The 8,497-nt window shown below is 42.6% G+C and overlaps 1 long non-coding RNA gene across 1 annotated transcript; it reads right to left on the reverse strand.

Annotated features, from left to right (window-relative positions):
• Positions 1-4,886: 4,886 nt before the first annotated feature.
• LOC108297445 lies at positions 4,887-7,577 on the reverse strand. Its single transcript, XR_001822206.1, has 3 exons — positions 7,566-7,577; positions 5,798-5,800; positions 4,887-5,009 (listed from the first exon to the last, which is right to left on the reverse strand). It is a non-coding gene; the product is annotated as an uncharacterized LOC108297445 (long non-coding RNA).
• Between the last annotated feature and the right edge of the window lie 920 nt (positions 7,578-8,497).

Below are 8,497 nucleotides of genomic sequence, written 5' to 3' on the forward strand. Positions count from 1 at the left end.
AACAAAAAAATTCCTGTGCACCATATTCTCACATCTCACATCTCTTTCTTTCTACCAGCTTGTATCTCTTCTTACTATTTATTGCCAAGCTTCTTGAAAGAGTTATCTATAAATGTTTCTACTTCTTTACTCTTCATTCTCCCTTTAATACGTGTCGTTTTGGCATCCATATTCACCACTATACCAAGTGGTTTCCTTGGTACCAAATACAGTGGACACAATCTTTTCTTGACCTCTTAGCTTCAGTTGACGCAACTGACTAATCTTTCCTTTGGAAACATTTTCTTATCTTGTATTTCATGACATCCCACTCCCCTGGTTTTCTTTCTATATCTTTGGCCCCATGTTTCCATTTTCTATTCTAATTTCTCATTTTCTGCTTAGCATTTAAATGTTGAAGTTACTCAGGATTTAGTACTGGACACTCCTTTTCTCCTGTATTTTTATATTCTCATCTATTCCCATAGCTTCATATCATCATGAGCAGATGATAATTAGATTTTTGTCTTTGTGCAAGCCCGATCTCTCTTCTGAGTTCCAGACATGTATATCTAACTGCTTTGGTGACATCTTTTCTGTGATATATCGCAGGTAGAAGAAATTCAACATGTCCAACTCTTGATTTTCTTCTTATGTCTATTTATCATCAAGTCCACCGCATCTCAGTAAACGGTACCACTGTCCTTGTAGTTTCTTAAGCCAGAAGCTTGGTAGCTGTATTTGATTTTTTTCTTCTTATTTACCCCTACGGTCCAGTTCATAACAAAGCCTTTTGTTTATACCTCCAAAATGTTATTATCAACCCATCCACTTCTTTCCTTCTCCATTGCTTGGACTCCTCAATCCAACCTACCATCATCTTTTGCCTATACTGTTGCAGTAGCCTTTTATTTATTTATTCTTATTTTTTTTACAAGTCAGGGTCTTACTCTGTCACCCAGGCTGGAGTGCAGTGGCATTATCATAGCTCACTATAGCCTCAAACTCTTGGGCTCAAGCGGTCCTTCTGCTTCAGCTTCTTGAGTAGCTGGAATTATAGGTATAAGCCACCATGCCTGGCTCTGCAGTAGTGTTCTTGTTGGTTTCTTTGCTTCTTCTTTTGCCCCCTTAAAACCTATCTTCATCCAAACACCAAGTGAATTCAAAAAATTTTAGATTTTGTTATTCCTCTGCTTAGAACTCTTTAATGCCTTCCTGTTACATTTGGGGAAAATATCTAAATTACGTAACATGGTCGAAAAAGCTCTGCATGATTTTGTTCCTGCCTGGCTGTCCACCTTCATCTCCTGCCATTCTTTCTGCCCAGCCACACTGACCTTCCAGTTCCTTGAGCACAAGAAGCTATTTCACTACTCAAGGACTTTATTTATACCCTTTCTTCCCCCACTGGAACACTCTTCCTATTCTTCACCTAGTCAACTCCTACACATCCTTCAAGTCATGACTTAAATGTCATTTCCTCAAAGAATCTCCTCTGACTTCCTGACAGAACATAACTCTTATTATTGGTTTCATTTATTTGTTTTCATTTTTTGAGATGGAGTCTTTGAGATGGATTTCTGTCGCCCAGCCTGGAGTGCAGTGGAGCAATCTTTTCACTGCAACGTCCTTCTCCCAGGTTCAAGCTATTCTCCTGCCTCAGCCTCCAGGGTAACTGGGACTACAGGCACGCCAGCATGCCCAGCTAATTTTTGTGTTTTTATTTATTTATTTATTTTAATGGCCAGCAGCCTATCGAGCTGAGAGCCTCAGGGGATGACAGCTTTCCAGGCTGAAGGCCATTTTTGTATTTTTAGTAGAGATGGGGTTTCACCATGTTGGCCAGGCAGGTCTCCAAATCCTGACATCAAGTGATCCTCCCAAAGTGCTGGGATTACCGGCATGAGCCACCATGCCTGGCTAGGTGTTTTTAACTATATATTGTTATGTTTATTTTGTTTATTATCTGTAAGTTTTTTTAAGGCAGGAACCATATCTGTTTTGCTGGCTACTCTTCCCAGAGCCTACAGAGATACCCGGAACGTATGTGATGCTAAGTAACTATCAGTTGAATAAATGAATTATGTGTGATAGGAATAATTCCAGGTGCTAGAGAAACAAAGAAAAGCATAAGAAGACATGTTCTCTGCCTTCATAGACAAGTAAACAGGTGATTATAACACACTGTGATAAGTGCCACAGGGTGAAATGGGAGCCTATATGACAAACACCTAAACAGGGTCACTTTGGCTGCACATAGGTAATAGATTGTGGATAGTGTTGATAAGGAGGGGCAAGAATGGGCGGAAGAGACTGATTAGACTGATTAGGAGGTTACTGCAATAATTCAAGTCAGAGATACTGGTGGCCTAGACCACTCCAGGGGAAGTGGTTGAGGAGAGAAGTGACCAGGTCTGAGAGGTGTTTATTTAGAAGTCAGAATCAGGAGGGCTTGGTGATATAATTAGATGTAAGAGGTAAAATAGATGGAGGTGTCAAGGCTAGCAGTCAAGTTCTTGGCTTGGACAAATGAATGGGTAGTGCTGCTGTATTTGCCATATTGATAAGATGATGTTTGCACAGGTTGAATTTGAGATGCTTGCACCATATCTAATGGAGATGCTCTATGGGTCTGAAGCTGAGGAGAGAGATCTGGTTGATGAGGTGACTGAAAGTTTCAGCATACAGACAATGGTTGAGGCAAGGAGAGTCCATGAAATCCCCAGGAGACATGCATAGAGCAAGAAGAGAATTCCAGAGCCTATCAACTCAAGTGATGGGCAGAGGAAGAACTTGAAATGACTCTGAGAGGAAACAGCTGGAGACATAAAAGGAAACCCAGGAGAGGGTAGTGTCACTGGAGTCAGGAAGACAGTTCCAAGTAACAGAGCAAATGTGCAAGGAGTGAGTCCCTGTCCTTCTTACCTCCAGGGCCATTCCAAGCTCTTGTCTGAGAAGTGTCTTGAGTTTTGTCTCATTCAGCCTCTGGCAGTCTCCATCGCTCTCTGCGTGCTTGTGGAAAACATCGATGATACTGACGCTGCTTCTCAGAAGGCAGGGAGGCATCTTGTGTTGCCAACTGGAGTGTACCTGGAATGCACCAAAAAATCTCTAACTTGTTTCATTTTTCTGAATCTCTATCATCCCTTCTCTCTTCATCTCTTGGAGGTAAATTACAGTAAATAAAGAGGCGACCTATTTGATTGTTTTCTATCTGACTCCTTTAGAGATTGTTCTTTGAGAACCAGGACCATGTCTTATCTATTTTTTATTTATCCAGGTGCTTCAAATATAGTAGAAGTTCAATAGGTACCCGATGAATGGATACAGAAACAAATGAATGAACCCTGGTTTGAGTGGTGTGTTGGATTAGGTCTATGGTTCCCAAACTTTGCTGTACTGTGAAGTCTCCAGGGGGAGTTTAGAGAAATAAAGACTCCAAGCTCTGCCTCCAGAGAGAGTAACTGTATAGGCCTGGGGCAGAGTCCTAAACTTGGCGTTTAAAAAGCTCCCCACTGATTGATTCCTTTGCAGCCTCAAGAACCACCCCACCTCGGCGACCTTTTGTAGCCAGAAGGTTTTGCAATGGCAATAATAATGAATTAACTGACTGAGCAAGCATTTCTTAATTTCCTTTGTGCCAGTGCCGCACTGTCCTGGGAATGGGAGATGAATACGAAACAGCTCCTTTCCTCAAGGAATTCAAAGCTTGGAGGAGGAGATGCAGATATCTCAGTACAGTCTCATAATTTACAAGAAGCGGTGGCTAGAGACTAAGACAGGAGCTGTTCTTAGATGATGCCCTTCTTGAAGATGATAGAATATTTTTAAAACATGGGCAAAGTCCACTAGGATATTGTTCCTGTCATTCTAATTACAACTTGTCAGTGTAAGAAATGTCCTAGAATTCTCCAGAAAGCCAAAACAATATCTGCACAGTCTAATTGTCTATGTAAGAATACTAAGAAAGGAAAACATTTATAAAAACAGAAATAGAATTTTTTTTGAGCACTTACCTGGATTGCCAAGAGAAATGGTGGAGTCAGGCCTGACAGCTTATGGAATACTGGGCTTGGGGATCCTAGTACTTATATAGGGGTTTGAATTATACCCTTTAACCTGACAGCTTTTGCAGACAACACCCTTGGTGTATAACAGACTGAATCATTGCCAACCAAACCCCATTCCACCTGTTTCTCCTCTCAGCGGGGCTTTTAAACTCAGCATTTCCTTGAATGCCACCCCTATTTTGCATTTGTTCTGTGTCTACAGCCTGGCTTCTGACGGACAGCTACCTCTCACATCCAGTGCTGCCAGGATATCTTGACTGTGCTGAAGTGCTCTCAAGAAAAACCCTGTGAACCAAGAGTGACCTCATTTCCTAAAAGTAAAATAAGTCAGTTCGTAACCTGAGCCATTTTAGTCCTGAACAAGATCTCTTTCACTGTCTGTAATTGCACATTTTATTTGGTTATGTTGAGGGTGAAGTGCCCAGTTGCATTAGATGCTTGCTATACTAATGATGTAAAACAAAAATGTGGATCTGTCTTATTCCCCACCTGGCCTGTTCCCTTGGCTGACGGTTCTGTGCCTTACGACGCCTCTCCCGTGTCTGTCCGCTGTCGAAGCATAAGATGTTTGCCCTGTGTGAGAGATAACAACTTTTATTTTTGATGGTGATAGCAGCAAATGTTGGACACAGGGGAGGATCTGTGGGCTGCAGAGTTTGTGGTCTGTTGAAACGTCACTGCTTGAAAATTAAAAACCATTTTCAATTTCACCAGCTTATAAATTGTTTCCTTGCTTCTGAAGAAATTATGTATAGGTAGATGCACTCTAATGGAATCCTTTATGATAATAAAAATAATTTCCACTCATCTTTTAAAAATTTATCAGTTCCAGGGTACATGTGCAGGATGTCCAGGTTTGTTACATAGGTAAATGTGTGCCGTGGTGGATGGCTGCACAGATCAACCCATCACTGAGATACTAAGCCCAGCACCCATTAGCTGTTCTTCCTCATGCTCTCCCTCCCACCACTCGCTTTCCACCTACCTTTACTGCAGACATTTCGTAGGATCCTTTCAGAGATAGCTGCTTCTATAAGACAAATGTATTTCCTGAGGAGCATGGTAGCTTCTTTTTTTTGCTGCGCACGCTGATTTTGAGGATAGCTCCACAAGGAGACACCTTTCCCATGTGGGGTTACTGAGGCCACAGGCTGCTGCTGTTTCCCAAAGCACCCTGAATTCTAAATCTTTTTTACATCTAATTTGGTTTGTTTTTTAGTCTCCTATATGACTTCTAAAATTGTCTGTAATAAAGACGTTTTGAGCCTTTCCCGATGTCTGTAATAAAAATGTGAAATGTCACTTCTCTTCAGTTTCTCTCCTGAACATCCCCATGGCCCTGGGCAGTTTATTTTCCTAGAATGTCCAAAGTATATTATTTATTCAAAACAAAACAAAACAGCTTTTGTGAGGAGGTATTCCAGATACTTGACTCGGTAATATTTCATCAGTTTTGAATTTGTGTAGGAAACTCTTTCATGCTGGTGCTCAGTCAGCCCCAGGCATGGGCGATTACTGAGGGAGGAGGACGGAGGTCTTTCTCCCCAGCTTGCACGCCACCCACACTGGGCGACTCTGGAGGAGTTGGCTGCCCTGTGTGTCTAAAGGGCAGGGGCCTGATGAATGGGCTCCCTGTGGTCATTAGTTGCTGTCAGGGTGATTAATAAGAGTAATAGAGATAATTATAATTCCTGCTTTGAAAAGCCTTGCTTTTGAGAGGAATTGTCCTTGTGCAATTGTCTCCCCACCCTCTTGGTAAATCATTCTTGGCAGCCTGACCTGCAGCCTCTGGGTTTTACCTGTGGTCTCCAGGCGCTGTTGCTGATACAGCCAGTCTGCTGCCCTTCCCTCCTGAGTTTGGCTCATCTGATTCCTGAACCTTCTTGCTTTTCTCCTCTCTTTCTCATTTTCTGAGGGTCTCTCTCTCTTCTCTTTTCCGTCTTCCTTTTGTCTTCTCCCCCCTTTCAACGTTTCAATCTCTTTCTGTTTCTCGTTGTCCCTTTCTTACCATGCCTTTTCTTAACCTTCTACCTCCCTACTCCCACCCCATTGGTTCTAGACCTGAAGTCTCCATTCAGTTAGGACTTCTTTTTCATTCTTTTATCTAAAAGCTTATTAGTTTCTATCAGGGAAAATGAAAGCCAAGTAGATTGAAAATGAATACATCCAGTTCTTGCTATGAGAAGGGAAAGGGATGCTTACTGCGTGTCCACACCAGGAGACAGCCTTCCACAGTCACACAGCAGGGAGGCCTGCTTGGTACCAGGACCCATGTTCTTTCCACCTTACCACCCACACTGCCTGTATGAACAGGACCTTTTCTGACCCAGAGTCCATGCCCAATGGTGATAGAATGACTTCTGTGGTGACACTCTTCTGGTAATGTGGTCTTTGCCCCTCAGGGTCAAGGTTTGACTTGACACTGCCTGGGAGGAGTGTCCTGGAAAGTGTCCACAGCCATGGTTACAGATGACAGGAGACTACCAGAGTCATTTGAAGGCATCGAATTGTCTGCAGGAAAAGCTTGGTGATTGGAGGAGTCACTGCTGGGGGTGGCTACCCTGAGTGCCCATTTGGACTTGGCTTGCTCTGCAACTTAGACGTCTTACCAAATCTCTCTGAGCCTCAGCAGTGGGATCTAGTGGTCACCATTTCTGGGATGTGTCACAAGGACATTATGTGGCTCAGGGAAACACTGGATTATAATGTGTTTTAAGCTTATTCAAAGGAAAGCACTGTGCAAATCCCAGTTATTATGTTTATTATGAGGTTTAGCATGATTAATGCAAAGCATTTATTCCATCTGAATGAGGCTTTTAAAAGTACACTGGGGCCAGTAATTACAGAAATGTCGGCTCCCCTAAACATGTTCGAAATTAGGGAGGGACGTAACTGAATGAACTGGGGCATGGCAGGGGACTCTCAGATCCTTGACCTGTTCTTGATCAGCTCAGTCAAGCTTTTCTTGATCAGAAAATGGAGAAAAGCAGAAAACTCTTGTCTCTTGTGCCTTTCTTAGAAGAAGACAATAAACTCAGTGGCCAAAGAATAATAACATTTAACTGACCTTCCTTATGTATCAGGATCTTTTTCTGAAACTATGCTTGTTAAGGGTTTCAAGACAGACCCAAATCAGTATGGGGTATTATTCTTTTGTTTGTGATTAAAACATATGGAAGTAATTATAGATCTCAAAGTAATTTTTACTTACATTCAAATGATACATATGTTCCTGATCCTTGAAAAAATTAAAACATTACAGATAACAGCTAAGACTTCTTTGACTACTATTGTCTCTCCTGATTCCCTTTACTCTTCTCAGAGGTAACGAGAGGTAATTATCAGTTTGGTGTTTTTTTGTTTTTTATTTATTTATTTTTATTGCATTTTAGGTTTTGGGGTACATGTGAAGAACACATACGATTGTTGCATAGGTACACACATGGCAGCGTGGTTTTCTGCCTTCCTCCCCATCACCTATATCTGGCATTTCTCCCCATGTTATCCCTCCCCAACTCCCCACCACCCACTGTCCTTTCCCTATTCCCCCCCAACAGACCCCAGTGTGTGATGCTCCCCTCCCTGTGTTCATGTGTTCTCATTGTTCAACACCCACCTATGAGTGAGAACATGCGGTGTTTGATTTTCTGTTCTTCTGTCAGTTTGCTGAGAATGATGGTTTCCAGGTTCATCCATGTCCCTGCAAAGGACACAAACTCATTGTTTTTTATGGCTGCATAGTATTCCATGGTGTATATGTGCCACATTTTCCCTGTCCAGTCTATCATCGATGGGCATTTGTGTTGGTTCCAGGTCTTTGCTATTGTAAACAGTGCTGCAGTGAACATGCGTGTGCACGTGTCCTTATAGTAGAACGATTTATAATCCTTTGGATATATACCCAGTAATGGGATTGCTGGGTCAAATGGAATTTCTGTTTCTAGGTCCTTGAGGAATTGCCACAGATTTCCACAATGGTTGAGCTAATTTACACTCCCACCAACAGTGTAAAAGTGTGGCCGATTAGGAGCAGCTCTGGATTGCATCTCCCAGTCAGAGCGCCCAGGGTGAGTGGACGCCACATTTCCAGACGGATTTTTATTGCCCACAGGCCAGGAGATTCCTGGGCGGTGGAGCTCCACAGGTCACCAGCATGGCTGTTTTGGCCGATGTGGCAGGTCTCCACACAAAATACACGGTCTGGGTGCCGTTTTAGTTTGCTGTTTTTCTTTCCAAGCTTTTCCCAAGTTAGAGGTAGAGAAAACCAAGGTGAATGTGGTATACGAGTTTCCACATGGTTTTCCCCTGTGTTTAGCGTCATTTCCTGGGCCAGAGCGTATGCTTCTTGAGACCAGAAACCACATGAACTTGTTGATCTGATTCCATGCCACTCCTAGGCCTGGGGAAGAATCATGGAGGAGTGAGGGCAATGGTGAGGAACGTTAACT

This window comes from Cebus imitator, unplaced genomic scaffold (genome assembly GCF_001604975.1).
Source record: "Cebus imitator isolate Cc_AM_T3 unplaced genomic scaffold, Cebus_imitator-1.0 Scaffold801, whole genome shotgun sequence".
Classification (NCBI taxonomy): domain Eukaryota; kingdom Metazoa; phylum Chordata; class Mammalia; order Primates; family Cebidae; genus Cebus; species Cebus imitator.